Source organism: Plecotus auritus (assembly GCF_963455305.1).
Source record: "Plecotus auritus genome assembly, chromosome: 4".
NCBI classification, from domain to species: Eukaryota; Metazoa; Chordata; class Mammalia; order Chiroptera; family Vespertilionidae; genus Plecotus; species Plecotus auritus.
The window spans coordinates 96,965,364-96,982,011 of record NC_137775.1 but is presented as its reverse complement, the minus strand read 5'-3'; the positions used below and the strand labels follow the sequence as shown (position 1 = coordinate 96,982,011).

Sequence of the window (16,648 nt, the reverse complement as noted above, 5' to 3'; positions counted from 1 at the left end):
TAACATGGCAACGTTGGGAAACACGGCTGCAGCTCCTTCTTCTGAGTGGGCGGATTTATATCTGCCCATTCAGTAGAAGGAACAACCTCTCAATCTTCCAGAGGCTCCTTGTAATGCCCGCGGACGCGTCTCCCGACATCACCCTGGGAATGTGTAGACACGTTATCGTGGTGATGTAGGGAGACACGCCCCTGGAGAGCACAGTATCAGAGCATTAGCTAAAAAGGAGACCAACAACACTGTTCCCACTGAAGTTGATGTTTTAAAGACCAAAAACCTTTCAACCCAGTCTACATTGCTATCTACATCTACGTCCCGGGCATAATTTGGAAGTTGCACTAAAGAAAATGTTTAATTTACTGTTTACATATTTTGTTCTTTTCTATTTGTTTTAGTTTTAAATTATTTTATTATATTTAAGTTTAATTTGAAAGGCTTTTGTACCTTTCCTTTGTTAGGCAATTTTATTTTGCCTTTGCCATCTTCAATATAAGGTATGTTATTGTGCTATGATTCCTCCATTTTTTGAAGTTTCAAATTATAATAATTAGTGTTTACATTCTTTTTGTTAAAATGTTTGAAATGAATAAAACTATTGAAATAAAAAAAAGACCGTACCCTTTTATATAATGATGTTTACTTTGAATTTATATTAGTTCACACAAACACTCCATCCATGCTTTTGTTCCGGCCCTCCGGTCCAGTTTAAGAACCCATTGTGGCCCTCGAGTCAAAAAGTTTGCCCACCCCTGCATTAGACACTCAATAATTGAATCCCCTTAAACTCCCCCAAATGATGTAGGGAATTCAGTCCCCATTTCTGAGCATCTGAATCACTTGGAGGGTTTGTTAAAACAAGGTTCAGGCCTCACTCCCAGAGGTTCCGACTCAATAGGTTTAGGGTGATGCCTGAGAATCTGCATTTCTAAAAAATGCAGGTGATGCTGCCACTGCTGATGCAGGGACCGCCCTTTGAGAACCCTGGAGAGTGACACTGTGGAACACGGGGCCCTGAGCTCCCAGGAGTCTTCCAGGCCTGGGAGGAGGGCAGTGTGGGCTGAGCCCAGGCCATCAATTCCATCAAAGCAGCTCTTGCATCTCTTCAGTGCACTGGACATTTTTTGTGAGATTCTATTTCAAAAAGGGACAGGGATAAAGATGAAGCGCAGGAGCCTGTACTTTACCCTCCATGACGGGAGGGCACTCTCCTGTGCTGTGGCCTGGGACAGGACTCGCCATTTTCTCATCTTGACCGCTGCCTCCTAGTTGGTCACCATGTGGGCCAAGGGCTGATGTTTGAAGACTCAGCTCCCAGAAGTCCTGCTCTCCAATGTCCACCCCTCCCCTCTGCTCTTATAATCTTCCTCACGTCCCTATCGCTGCACTTACCACATCCCTGACAATAATCTACTGAGGCTCTTTCCACCCCTAGACTGAGCTGCTCAAGCAGCAGAAGGACCCAGGTTCTCCTCATCTCTGCAGCCCAGGGCCCAACGCTGCTCAACAGAGTCACAAACTCACAGTTGCGGATGATTAGAGCACCAGGAACTATGTTAAACATGATTGAATCGTCCTGTGGTAGACTTTCCCCATGTTATTGATGAGAAAACAAAAGCACAGAAAAGCTAAGTAATTTGTCCAGGGTCACACAGCGAATGATCATTGACTTCAAGGCGCAAACCCAGGCCTTCCGGCCATGCTCTCTAAGCCACGTTGCGCTGCAGGGGCAAGGGCAGCAGGAGGGCACTGCTCCGGCGGCTGGCACACAGTAGGCACTCAGGAATTGTTGAATGAAGTAAGGCTGAGTGAGGAAATGGATGAGTGGGTTTGAGTCCTGACTTCATCATAAGCTAATTGTGGACTTGATCAGAGTCTTTGAAAGCCTGTTTCCTCAGCAGAAGATGGAGAATACTACTTGTCTTGCTTACTTCTTAAAGTTATCCAATCAATTCAGTCACTAACTGAATGAACAGTTGTGAAGCACTTGTTATAGCCCAGGCAGTGTGCTGGGTGCTGAGCTACAAACATAAATGGGATGTGAACCCTGTACTTAGGGGCTTCTCTCTCATTGGTGGGACAACTCATAGACACACACCAACAATACAGAGCGCTAACAGCTGCATACAAGGCCTATGGCAGGGTCCTCCCCTGTGGCTGCAGAGAACCACTGGGGAAGTGTGAGATATGGAAACGTGCGGAAAAGCAGATTCCTGGGTGCTCCTCTCCACACACTAGTCCAGATGTCTGACTTCATAGAGGTCCGCACCTTCCATCATTTATGAGAACCTTATAGCTCTGAAAATTGTGGAAGGCATAGAGTAACGCAACTGATTCTTGTCCGAAGAAAAACAAATAAATTTAGTAAGGTGGTATGCAATTGCTTATTTGATTATTACCCTCTGGCTCCTGACCAGCTTTGCATCTATTTATAAATTCTTTTCAGCATTCCTGATTGGCCATATGTGTGTGTTATTTGAATTACAGTAAGTCCTCACTTAACGTCATTGATGGGTCCTGTGACTTCAAGAGAAATGATGTATAATGAAACTAATTTTACCACAGGCTAATGGGTGTAAACAAGAGTTACGTTCCCATGGCACCTCATCAAAATTATCACAAAATGACATTGAAAAGGGATCTCGGTTGAGGACCTGCTGTATTTGAACCAGTTGTAACTCTTACTGATTCCCTCATTAATTAACGAGTTAAATCGTTGCCATGTGTTCATTTTATATTTGTATGGGATTAATGATTTTACTTTTTAAAAAAATGTATCCTTTAATAGGAGCTTTTAAAAAACACCCATACTCAAGCCCCACCACAGACCAATTAAACCCAGATCTCCGTGGGTGGGGCCTGAATGACTTTTTTAAAGTTTCCTCGGTGATTCTAATGTGCAGATGGAGCTGAGGACCAGTGCCGGAGGAAGGAAGAAAACGAACGTTTACTGAGCCCCCACTGAAGCTCCGCAGACAAGCAGGTCATTATCCTGTTTGATTCTCACGAAGACCCTGTGAGTTTTTTATTACCCATTGTGCAAGTGAGGAGACGAGACTCAGAGAGGTTTAGTGACTTGCCCAAGTCCACACAGGTAGGCAGAGATGGGATCAAAACCCAGATATGTCTAACTCCAAAGGCCATTATTCAGGGGCAGGCAAAAATAGGTTTACAGTTGCGAGTCCATGAAACAGTTTATTGTTGTATGACTATTTATTAACTAGAGGCCCGGTGCATGAAAATTCATGCACTGGAGTGGGGGGTCCCTCAGCCTGGCCTGCCCCCTCTCACAGTCCGGGAGCCCTCAGGGGTGGGAGGCAACCCGGCAATCAGGGGAAGGGATGCCCCATCACACCTCTGCTGCTGCCACTGCCGGCAGCACAAGCCACAGCTGGGTCTGGTTACCTGAGCCTCAGATGGGTGGCTGGGCAGCCACCATCTGAGGCTTGCCTGCACCTTGGGCCGGCCCTGTGGGGTTGGGGGGCTGAGGGGATTGGGGGACTCCAGAGGCAGGTGCACAGAGTGGCCGGGCCCACCTGGGGGCGCGCTGGCTGCCCCAGCAGGACTGAGGGGACTGGGCACCTCCATCTTGTGGCTGTGGGCACCGCCACCTTTGAGGGCATGACAGTCAATTAGCATATTCCCTCTTTATTAGATAGGACTAGAGGCCTGGTGAATGAAATTCGTGCACGGGGGGCGGGGGGGGGGGTGTCCCTCAGCCCAGCCTGCATTCTCTCTAATCTGGGACCCCTCAAGGGATGTCCGACTGCCCGTTTAGGCCCGATCCCAGTCGGACATCCCTTTCACAATCCAGGACTGCTGGCTCCCAACTGCTCACCTGCCTGCCTTCCTGATTGCCCCTAACCGCTTCTGCCTGCCAGCCTGATCACCCCCTAACCACTCCCCTGCCAGCCTGATTGATGCCTAACTGCTCCCCTGCCAGCCTGTTTGTCCCTAACTGCCCTCCCCTGCCGGCCTGGTCCCCCTGCAACTGCTCTCCCCTGTAGGCCTGGGTCCCCCACAACTGCCCTTCCCTGCAGGCCCGGTCACCCCCAACTTCCCTCCTCTGCCAACCTGGTCACCCCTAACTGCCCTCCCCTGCAGGCTTGATCGCCCCCAACTGCCCTCCCTTGCAGGCCTGGTCCCTCCCAACTGCCCTCCCCTGCTGGCCATCTTGTGGTGGCCATCTTGTGTCCACATGGGGGCAGGATCTTTGACCACATGGGGGCAGCCATCTTGTATGTTGGAGTGATGGTCAATCTGCATATTACTCTTTTATTAGATAGGATAGAGGCCTGGTGCACGGGTGGGGGCCAGCTGGTTTGCCCTGAAGGGTGTCCCAGATCAGGGTGGGGGTTCCCTTGGGGTGTGGGGCGGCCTGGGCGAGGGGCCTGTGGTGGTTTGCAGGCCGGCCACGCCCCCCGGTGACCCAAGCAAAGGCCCTGGTATCTGGGATTTATTTATCTTCTACAATTGAAACTTTGTAGCCTTGAGTGGAGGCCTGGGCTGGCCAGGGTGTGTGGAAAGCTTGGCTTCCTCCATTGCCGGGGAAAACCAAGCCTCCTGCTCGCTCCGTGGCTGCAGCCATCTTGGTTGGGTTAATTTGCATACTTGCTCCTGATTGGCTGGTGGCCGTGGCTTGTGGGTATAGCGGAGTGATGGTTAATTTATTACTCTTTTATTGGATAGGGTGTAGCAGAGTGATGGTTAATTTGCATATTACTCTTTTATTAGATGGGATTATTGTATCATTTTCTATAGGAACAACTGTAAATCTACTTTTGCCCACCCCTGTATTTTTTAATTTCATCTAACTGGCAAGAGCTTTCAAGTGTTATAAAAATCAAATAAAGATGACTTTTACTTCACAGGCATTTACAGAAGCCCCACTGTGTGCAAGGCAACCGGGAGGACTTCGAGTTGAATAAGACTGGGTTCCTGCCCCATCGCCTAAATTCAATCTAAATCTTATAATGTCTAACCTTTGTTCCAAAAGAGTTCCTGCATTTGCTTCTCCTGCTCTTTCTAATTCTTAGTACCTCCTGTCTTCAGACAAAATGAAAATTTCTCCTAATAGCAGAATCTTGGGTAAACAGCCGGGTTCAAGAGAATCCTCTGTTAAACTGGGCCATTCCTCTCCCTCAGTGCATCGCCTCCTCCCTCAGACACCTGTAAACCCTCGCTCCCACCCCCACCCCCAAGCAGGACTCTGGATAAACCTCAGTGCAGACAGAGCCCGCATTCTTTGTGCACCCCTCTCTCCGCCAGCAAGGAAAACACCCGTTAGGGAAGATGACAGCTGCTTTTAAAATGGCACTTGAAGCTGCAATAGAGGGGAATTCCCTAGAGACGGATCTGCTGCTGGAGAAGAAAATGGAGTTCCCCTGGAAACAGGACAGGGAGGGGGACTCCAAGGGCCCCGATATCTCCTGGAGCGGGAAAGGGGGCGGTGAGCCAGGCTGGGCAGTGATGAATTACCAGGACTCAGGGGTAATTAACATGGGCACTGGCACAAAGGCCTGTGTGAGCTACAGCCCAGGGACTTCCTAAAGATGGTTTACAGCTTTCATTACTTGAGCTCATAACAAAGGAAATATGCGAAAACTTGGATTTTTAAAAATCCAGAAGCCACCAGGTCCCTGTCAGGCCCAATTTACACCCCTATTAATGCTGATAGGAACACAACTGAACTGATGTTCAAAACCTCAATGTGGCTGCATTTCATCCTACACAGAAGTGTTGAGTTTTGCAGCAGGAAGGGCCTTGGAGCTAGGAGGTGTGAGCAGGGGGGAAGCACACAAAGGCATGTGGTCTGTGTACTTGGGAAGGAGGGGAGGGTGGGTTAACCCCTCACCACCTATGAGCAGAGCCAAGCTCGCCCTGAACACTTTAGCTCCTTAGAAACACCCATCCCGCCCTAACTGGTTTGGCTCAGTGGATAGTGCATCGGCCTGTGGACTGAAGGGTCCCAGGTTCGATTCCGGTCAAGGGCATGTACCTGGGTTGTGGGCACATCCCCAGTAGGGGGCGTGCAGGAGGCAGCTGGTCGATGTCTCTCTCTCATCGATGTTTCTAACTTTCTATCCCTCTCTCTTCCTCTCTGTAAAAAATCAATAAAATATATTTTAAAAAATTTAAAAAAAAAAAGAAACACCCGTCCCTCCTCCCGGTCCTTTCTGAGCCCCTCTGTCCACACTCCGGGGTCTGAGGATATGAGGGGCCTCACACTGCTCACAGTCTGGGGGCACAGGCCACCAACTCTCAGATCAACAAAGGGCACAGGAACTCTCAGATCAACAAAGCCGAAGAGAAGCCCCAAATCTTTGTTTTACCAAGTGAGTCTGATGCAGAGGGCCCTAGGGTCTGTGTGTGTAATTGGGGAATGGACTGTCAATCAAGGAGGTGTGGGGGCCTCCCTGACCTCGGGGACCGGGGGCAGTCCCCCAGGGGAGAAAGAAAGAAAATACAAATGAGAAAAGAGCCTGGAAATCCAGGCATTTGCCCTCTGAGAAGCTCACTTCTTGTCCCCAGCAATGAAACCCAGTGGGAGCCCCTGACATGCCACTGAAGACGCTCTGAGGGCTCCTGGAACCTCCTGACTAAGCCCGGGGAATAGCAATTAAGCAGCATTAATTACATGTCATCGGTTCCAGCCAGACCCACAAAGGGGAGGCAGACTTGAAACTTCTCTGAGAACTAAATTAAATGGCTCCCCGGAGCTCTGCCTCACACAGGTGTTGGGATTTATGGGGGCAGGAGGGCAGCTGTCCTTCTGAATTGCCCTGGGACAAGGGCCAGTGCAGGGCTGAGAGAGAGAACCCAGGTCAGGCAAGTGAGACAAGCCACCACAAGGAAACCGGAAGTCTCCCAACATCCGCCTCAATGCCCACCAATACCCAGAGCCAGGGTGGTGCAAGGGGTAGCCGGGCCAGGGCCCCAGGACCCCCACTGCCCATAGCCTGTTGCTTATTGTCTACGTGAGACAACGTGGAACTCCTGAGAGCCTGCATGTCCTCATCACAGAGCAAACCATCCCTGCTCCCGAGGGAGGGGGAAGGGAATGTGCTCGGAGCCCTGTGCCGCGTCTGCTGCATAGTAGGCCTCTAGTACCTGTAATAACCTGTAATAGCCGCCCTACTGTGTGCCAGCTACCAAGTATTTCCCATATATTAACTCATTTAATCTTCATAACAATCTTGTAAGGCTGTACTATTATTATTCCATTTTACAGATAAATTAACTAAGATAAAACTCAGAGACACTGAGTGACTTGCCCAAGGTCACACAGCAAGTGAGTGGCAGGGAGAGGATGTGAACCCAGGCAGGTTCCGCTCCCACTCAATGAGGAGCTGAGGTAGTCACTAACCAAGAAGAGGTTAATACTATGCATGAGGCTGGAACTATGCCCCAGCCAGTCTCATGCACGGTATGCGACTGCCCAGCCTCTGACCTTCTTCGGTGCCTACTGTGCCTTCCACCTTGTTGACTCTTCCTATGGGGTCTGGATGGTTCTACAGGTCAGGTGGCACAGGTGCGTGTCCCTGACCTGTGCCTCGGCTCACCACCATCCACCTCCAGCCCCTACACACACACACACACACACACACACACACACACACACACACAGAGTCCTGGTTCCTCCAGTGATTTCCATAAACATTCATTGATTAACTAGTTGACCCTTCAGCCTAGAGATCTCAGAGCCGAAGGAACCAAATCCTCTCAACCAATGAGAAAATAGAGGCAGGAAACGGGGTCGGGGGTTCTGACGGAGGTCACACTGCTAATTAGGAAAAGGCTGTGACAGAGCTGAGGTGGCAGCAGCGCCCTGCTCTCCCAGACGCCTGTCAACGCTGCCTCGGGTTCTTCCTTCCATCAAATCCTCCTCCTCCTGCTCCTGGGTTGTATCGTGACTTCTCCTCTTTGAAACACTTCACTCATCCATGGTCTCATTTAATCCCCACTGACCTGGTGCACCGATATTATTGCTAACGCCCTCCCCGCTTACAGACAAAGGAGCAGAGCTCCAGAGGGAGGACCTGCCAGCGGCCCCAGGGGTGGGGGCGTGGCCAGGCTGCCAGGAGTGACACTCACCGGGTCCCCTGCTCAGTTACTGAGTGGTGGCTCTGCAAGCCTGAACGATCCTAACGTGCCCTTTTGGTGTATGGGATGATGCTCTTTTACAAATTACAGCTGGGTGAAGCTTTGGAGACCTCCTCCCATGCAAAGCGCCCGTGGCTGTGCCAGCCCAGCCAGTGGTGGCCGAGGACTGCTCTCCACCGCACAGCTGCCACGCTTCCCGGCCGAGCTCCCTGTAATATACTATTGACAGCTCCATCACTGGGACTCTAAAAGCCCAGCCCAGCCCTTCATGAATCATGTTCATTGAGATTAAAAACAGAGGCCAGAAAGCCACCAACTTAAACAGACATAGGAAGACGGAATGTGTTTGCTCTAGGAACAGGGCAGGTGGGTGCCCAGGGCGGGGAGGAGGAGGCCCGAGATCTGGGCACCTGGGAGGAGGGCCTGGGTCTCGGAGAGGGGCATAGAGGGCTGGCTTCCATGCCAGGGCCTGTTTGTTTCTGTGCCAGGGCTGCCACCATCTTGGGTCTAGAAAGTTCTCCCAGGATTCTGCAGCACCCTTGTAGAGTGAGGGAAACCAGCGAGTGAGGAAAGGCTCGCCCGGAGTGGCACAGGGATAGCAGGCTTGCTGGCCTGCGGCCTCCCAGACCAGCCGTTTCCTTAGGCCTCCGGGTGAGCACGGGCAGCGGTGAGCGGGAGACCTGCCCAGCACCGGCCCTGGACAGAGGAGGTTCCCTCTGCCCGATGCCAGCAGCAGCCTGTGAAAATGCACCAAGCTCATAATGAAAGACTTCCGCCTAAATGCCTGTTCCTAATTTGCCTTTGTTCCGGATAATCTGTCAAATCTCAGCTCCTGGGGAAAGAACCCTTTTACCAACAAGCCTGGCTGCCACGCTGCTGACAAACTCCCTCCACCAGCCCGTCCCCTGGTGGCTGCACCCCTGAGCCCTGGGTCTGGCTGCAGATATGGGGGGAGGGCCCTGAGCAAGCCCCTCCCTAAAGGCACCCCTAAAAGTCTCTAGCTCCTAACAACGACCCCAGGATGTCTGAAATACCATCAGTGGTTCCTTCCTCCTGGGAAAGCACTGGTTTCTCACTCAGGGCTTCTTTTCTTTTCTCCTTTTTTCTTTTCTTTTCTTTCTTTTCTTTTCTTTTCTTTTTCATCCTCACCCCAGGATATATTTTTATTAATTGTAGATAGAGGATGGGAATGGGAGGGAGAGGGGGAGGAGGAGAGGAGAGGGGGAGGGGGAGGGGGAGGGGGAGAGGAAGAGCAATGTGAGAAACATCCATCAGTTGCCTCCCATACATGCTCCTACTGAGGATGTTCCCCGAAACCTAGATACACACCCTAACCAGGAATCAAACCCACAACCTTTTGGTGTAGGGGACCAAGCTCCAAACAACTGAGCCACGGCCAGGGCTCGCTCGGGCTTCTTATAAGAAGAGTCATTGTTGAACATGGTCTGCACCAGGCACTGTTCATGAAGGAGCTCATCTCCTCCCAGCAGGTCCTAAGCCTGCGCACTTGCCCCAAAGCCCCAGCTGGGAAGGCGGCAGCTGGATTTGGACCCAGTCACCTCGGCTTTGGAGCCCACACTCTCAACAGCTCAGCCACAACGATGAAGTGCCAGATTGATGGGCTGCCGAGGGACCTGGCCTGGAACCTCAGGGTTACTAGGACAGGACGCTCCTTCCTCCAGATGGAGTCTCGGGCTCCTCTAATATTTTACCCACAAGCAGCAAATGCCTCTGGCTGAAGAGGGGCGAGGCAGCAGGAGTCACACATCCCCAGTTGGCCCTGAGTCACCACATCAAACTTGGAGCTAGAAAAGGCCACTCTGGAAGTCCAGGCCTGGGTAAGGGGAGGAGCCCGGAACCAGACCACCTCACTCCCAGCTCTGCTGCTTTCCAGGCTGAGTCACTGGGCAAAGAAAGCAAAGACCCCTTTGTGCCTCTGCTTCCTCTCCTAGGGTGTGGGAAGGCGGGGGTGGGAGCGGGGTGGGAGGGGCGGGGGCGGGGGTGCTGCTGATGTGGAGGCTGCAGGAATGTCAGCTGTCCTCCTACCGGAGGAGCCAGGAGGAGCCAGGAGCCGTGGCTCAGGGGACAGAGCCTCCCCCGCTTTGTCTGGTGGTAGTACATAGTTACAATCCTTACAAGTACTGGGCATAGCCAGGCACTGTGCTGATTCTGTCATTTAGTCCCCCAACAGCCCAATGAGCAGGCACTGGAGCCCCATTTTACTGATGAAAACGAAGGCTCGGCCTGGCTGGTGTGGTTCAGTGGCTGAGCATTAACCCATGAATCAAGAGGTCATGGTTCGATTCCCTGTCAGGCCACATGCCCAGGTTGCAGGCTCGATCCCCAATGGGAGGCGTGCAGGAGGCGGCCAATCGATGTTTCTCTCTCATCAATGTTTCTATCATCCCTTTCTCTAAAATCAATAAAAACATATTTTTTAAAAAAACAACAACAACAAAAACCAAGGCTCCGAGAGGTTAGGGAAGGGGTAGAGTAAGGATTTGAAGGGACATGGGACGGTATGTCCTCACTGTGCCATAGCGGGTTCTAAAGCCCCAACATTAAGAATAGGTGCCCAGGACCCATGTGCTCCCTAATCCAGGCCTTGACTTCTGGCTCCTGATGATGGGAAGTCAGGGTCCTGAAAATTCAGCTGCATGATGAGAGCCAAGACCCCTAAAGGCTGCCCATGGAGCCACGGCTCAAGAGGGGCCATTTTGCAGGGGCAGACTCCTCTCTGCAGAAAGGGGAGAGGCCCGGAGCAGACCACGCTCTCCTTGGAGTGCGCCTCGTCTCCTGCGTTGGGCTTTAGCAATAACAAGGGCCCATTTGTTCCCTAACCGGTTTGGCTCAGTGGATAGAGCATCGGCCTGCGGACTGAAGGGTCCCAGGTTCGATTCCGGTCAAGGGCATGTACCTTGGTTGCGGGCACATCCCCAGTAGGAGGTGTGCAAGAGGCAGCTGATTGATGTTTCTCTCCCATCAACGTTTCTAGCTCTCTATCCCTCTCCCTTCCTCTCTGTAAAATATCAGTAAAATATATTTTAAAAACAACAACTACAACAACAACAAAACAAGGGCCCATTTGTTACTTTAAACATTTTGATAAAGGTCGATGTCACACGGCTGGGCCCAGGTCCTGTGTTGTTCATCAGGGACCCTAAATTGGACTCACGGCCTGGTGGGCAGAGGGTCATTTTATTTCAAACCCGTGGCCATTGGACAAGCTGGATCCCCACTGCCCTTGCCCACCCGGGTCTCATGCCAGGATCTCCACAAGACCACACTGTCTTTCTGCTTCTGCCTTTTACCCTGCAATCCACTCCACAGAGGATTGGCCAGAGGTTTCTTTCTGAGACACAAACTAGGCTGTACCACTCCCCTGCTCAAAACCCTCAAGGCGCTTCCCGTCACACTTAGAGCAGCATCTGAGCTCCGACATGGCCTGTGACGCCCTACAGGATCCGCCCCTGCCAACCTCTGTGACCACATCACCCACTGTCTTCACTCCTCACACCACTCAACCTAAATGGGCCTCCTGAGCTGACTTCTCACCTCCTGCCAACACTCTGGACCATAGTGTCCCATCTCATGGGCACACAGGGCATTCTCACTTCTGGGCTTTGCTCATGCCAGGCTCCATTCCTGCAATGCCCTTTCTTTCTCCCACCGTCCTCCAAGTGCCACCTCCTCCAGGGAGCCTCCCCAGCCCGCCTGGACCTCTCCATGCTGTGAAGAACTGAGAATTCACCTCTGTACCGGAGTGGCTCCTGACCTAGTTATGGTCTGGAACTTGGGGCTTCCTAGAGGATCTGTTCTGATACACTTGTCAAGATGAAGAAAGCGAGGCTTTTAAATCCTTCTATGTCTGAGGGCGGTCTCCCCAGCTCCCCGTAAGGTCCTTGAGGGCGGGGAACTCCCTGCTTTACACCCTGGAGGGCAACAGTGTCTTATTCAAGTTACTTCTCTTCTCTTGGCCTCCATGCTCCTATCTATAGAATGGGTTACCTGAGATAAAATGTGTAAACTGCCTGGTACATTGTCTGCGCCCAGGGCCCATCAATGATACTATTAACAAGAGCTATCTTTTATCAAGTACCTGGCTCCTCCGGCTTATCCTATGTTATCTCCAATCCTTAGACAACCCAGCAGGTAGATATTGCTCATTGCCCAGTTTACGTGAGGCTCGGAGAGGATACGTGTCTAGTACAAGGCAACAGAGCTCTAAGTACCAAGGTCCTGACCCAACTTCTAGAAGTCAGGTTTGTCTGACTCCCAAGAGCTGCCCAATACACTAACATCCTCTGGCTCGATGGGGAGAGAACCCTGGTTTCCCAGCCATGTCGCCTGGGCCAGTTTCTTCACCTGTCTGGGTCTGGGGATGACCTGTTCCTGGCCACAGAGCTGCCATAAGGATTAGGAACGATGGGTAAGAGATGCCGGGCACATGGCAGGCACAAGTAAAAGATGCCTGTTGTTACAGAGCAGATGTTCTGAACATCTTGGTTGACTCTGATTCTTAAATAATCGGAGACATTGAGACCAATCTCGTCTGCTGGGAGAGGGTGTCTGGGGGCTCAGAGAGCTGGAGACAGCAGTCAGATGAAGGCTGGACGGGCCTGGGGGCTTTCCTCTGCAGGAACTGAGCAAGGGCCGGAAGGCACCGACTGCCTGGACGCAGTGGAGGCACAGGGCGAGGGAAGAGGCGGGGAACAGGCCAGGAGGCAGGTGGGAAAAGCCTCGAGCCAAATAGTTTGGGTCTTGTTTTATTGTTTGTATTATTTTAAATTATTTTTTTCAATGAGTTTCGTCCATCCTAGGCACGGGAGTTACACTGGAAAGACGCTAACTAGGAGGCCTCACCTCAATACGTGACCTCATGGGCGCTGGAAAACCCTGTTAACTGAGGGCAGTGAACGATGATTCTTCACAGCCAGCGGGAAGGGTGGAGAGACACAGATGGTCAGAAGCGTGAACAAGCACTCATCACTCGCGCAAGCAGGGCGTGAGAATCTGCAGAGACCGCGGCCTCACACCTTAGGAGTGTGTCTGGGCTGCTGACACCGAGTCTCCCTCACCCGAGGCTGTGGCGGCCTGATCCTCACGGACGAGGGAGCATCGTCCTAGGCTGCCTCCAGCGAGCCGCTAGGCAAGAGGCAGGCGGGACCTCACTGAGCTTATGAGGACAGGAGTGTGACTGGGGGCCACTTGCTCAGATTGCATTAGAGTCTGACCTAACCATTAGACCATGTGAAATTGCCAACATTTTCAAACTGCAGGTCCATGTGGTGGTTCCACCTAACCTGCTGGTGCATGTGGCAGAAGTCGGCCCAGTGTCGAGGTTGTGCGGAGCAGAGCTGCGCCTGTGCCACCTCTGACCGCGGGTGGCTGCTGGTATCGGCCCTGAAGGCCCAACCACTGTGGGCAGCCAACGGGGCTAGATGGCTTCATAACCGGTGTGAATCCCAGCCCTGCCCTGAGCTGCACGGCCTTGCACAAGTCGCTTCAACTTTCCCAGCCTCAGTTTCCGTCTGTGACCCGGACCAACCACCTCTCCTCAGGCCACCGCATGGGCACGAGCCAGCAGAGCACGTAGCATGAGGCCGAGTCAGGGGTTCCTTCCTATGGCCTCTGTGAGAGTATCCCAGTGGGAAGGGTTCTGACACCAGGCTAGGGAGTTGACTCATCTCGAGGTGAAGCCCTGAGCTGTGGTTCTGAGACCACTGGAGCCAGGGAAAGCCTTCTGGGCAGGAGGAACTAGAGGGAGAGAAGGGACGCTGCCTGCCTGGGGGCCTGGGGTGACCTTCAGAGCCAGAGCAGGGAGCACGTGGGGTCTGGAGAGGGCAGGAGCCAGAAGGCCACCGCCCAGAGGGGCAGGTCTCATGGGCAGGCTGACAGGAGATGCCCCACAGCACACCAGCAGGGGACCGAGGCCCCGGAGAGGCAGGGGATGGGGATGCCGCACTATCGGCGGCCACCCATCCTGGCAGCCACAGCGCCAAGGTGCAGCGCTCTGCTGGGCAGGACAGCGACGACAGTGTCCCTGGGTCCAGCCGGTCCTGCCAGAGCCCCTGATGAGAGTCCCTTCCCACACAGGGTTGGGCTCCTTCCCTGCAGCCCCTCTTTTCCTCTGGGCTGGACAAGTGGATGGCACAGGACACACAGCCGGGGTTTCACAGGAAGCCTGAGTGTTAGGAGTGCCGCCTGGCGCTCTGAGCTCCTCCCAAGGACAGGCTTGGTGTTGGTCACAGGACCTCGAGTGTGGCCACTTGCGCCGTGACGGAGCGCCCACGTGCTCAGGCTGGGCAACATCGCATTGCCACGGACATTTCCAGGCATTGTCAAAGCATTCTCTTCCAGAGGTCTCTGAACCCCATTTTATAGGTGAGAACACTGAGACCCAGGTCACAGTGAATGTCAGAACTGGCATGGGAACAGGTCTGGGACATCACATTCAGGGCTTCACCTGCAAGGCATTTGACTGTTATTCACGATGTCCTTAGGGACCTGATGGAGAAAAGGGGATGGGTCGCAAGCTGTGTAGATCCCAGTGGCTGAACAAAGGTCAACTAGAGAACTAAGGTCAATCCGGGGAGAGGCCTGCAGGGAGGAAGGACCACAGCACTCCAGCCCATCCAGCCGCTCCTCATTCCTGGATGGCCATGACAGCCACCCTGCACCAGGAGACAGAGCCAAGATGCCGGACGCACAACTGAAACTCAACATGATCTTCACAGACCGCAGACCACACTGAATCTACCCAAGGACCCACGATGGAGGTAATGTAAATCACACTTAGATTCAAAAACTCAATTTCCAATTCTGAGCTGAATCCTCTGTGAACCAGCAGCTCATGTGAGAAAGACACAGCCGCCCCCAACTCCATATGAAGTCGGAGACATCTGGCACAGAGGCAGGTGGGCTGCTGGACAGCACGGACAGTGCACAGCCCTGAGGGAGGGGGAGACATCTGACACAGAGACAGGTGGGCTGCTGGACAGCACGGACAGTGCACAGCCCTGAGAGATGCAGAATGCAGAGACCTGGGGAGGAGTGTGACTGTCTAGCTCAAGCCCCTGAGGAGGGGCGGCCCATGACTGGGCTGGACAAGTGGACAGCACAGGACACACACTTGGGGAAGGACAGTGAAGAATAAACGGGTGTTCTGGGGGGAGGGGGTGCCCGGATTGATAAAAGGGCAAAAGACAGTGGTATAAACAGGAACCACTGATTTAAAAAAAAAAAAAAAGAAAGGCCCCAGTCTACGTCTGCTGAAAAGCAGGCTGGCAGGGTCCCATGAGCAGTCTTCAAGTGTTGAGGGGAAGAACACGTGGAAGAGAAAACCAACTTAGCGGTGTCCGCCGAAGGAGGGCAGAATGCGGAACAAGCGGAACGGTGCCCTTTATGTGTAACTGCTACCGTTTTAACAACGTCATGGTTTAGAACCTCTTTCACACCAACCTCTCTGTGCTTCAGTTTCCTCCTCCATGAAATGGGACCGATAACAATAATAAATAACAATAATAATACCTGCTTCCCAGGGTCGTCGCGAGGATTAAGTGAGAGGCTGTGGGCGTGCTCGGAGCAGAGCCTGGCACATACCGCTCCAGAAGTGTGTGCTGTCAGCTCTACTGTTGCTTATTGTTACCCCGAATTGAAAGTGAGCCCTGCTGGCTGTGAACAGTGCCTGGTGCCCTCTGTGTACCCAGCACTCTCCCTGCCACACAGGAGGTGCCAGCACAGGCTCACGGAGTCAAAGTTATGAGAAGATTATTCCAAATACTTAGCGATGAGCCGTCATCCTCGCTGATGTTAAATGTCCAGTGGGCTGAGGTCACTCAGAAATAGACTGAGCGCTCTGGCAGGGATGTGTGGGCCGGCTGGTTGGGCCACATGCCCTGCAAGTGGTAGGGGTCAATCAGCGGGACACCCTAATACCCGTCTCCTCCTTACCCAGGGGCCCTCGGCCAGGACAGCTACCTGGCAGGGGAGAGGCAAGGATCACCCCCGCGCGCGCGCGTGCGCGCACACACTTTTCAAATGGGACCCTTCCCACCCTGCTTCCCCCGGACAGTGGAAGGCCCTGGCAAGGCTTGATGCAAATAGTGCTCCACTTCCTGGACTAAAATCACATCTCGAGTCAATTTTCATAAAACGTGGTGACAGATTTAGGTGCTGGAAGATGGAGCTTTCTCCAAAGGCATTAAAATGACCTAAACAGTTAAAATCAGCTGAAACCAGCAGCCAGGGGCTGCGAGAAGAGCTCTCATCCTTCTGCGGCTGGTCCGAGCCGAGCCGGGGTCAGGCCCTGCCTGGGGGAACCCGGGGCCGGCACTTGACCCCGCTGGTCATGGGATGCATCTCCCGGCCAGGATTCTGCTAGCAGACACTTGCAATGCGCCAGCGGTGGCAACAGCTTCCTGTTTACCCGCAAAGGCAGTCTTCTATCCCAGGGCCAGTTCCATAGGGAAGGGACCCAGATTGTTCCTTATGTTCTCCATTCCTGAGACTTTCCTCTGGGGTCACACAGGGAATCAGTTGGCAAGAA

The 16,648-nt window shown here is 52.8% G+C and overlaps 1 protein-coding gene across 2 annotated transcripts in view; it reads right to left on the bottom strand.

Annotated features, from left to right (window-relative positions):
• CPNE5 (copine 5) overlaps positions 1-16,648 on the bottom strand; it is an 88,076-nt gene that overhangs the window by 51,590 nt on the left and 19,838 nt on the right. The gene's annotated exons all lie outside the window — the stretch shown is intronic.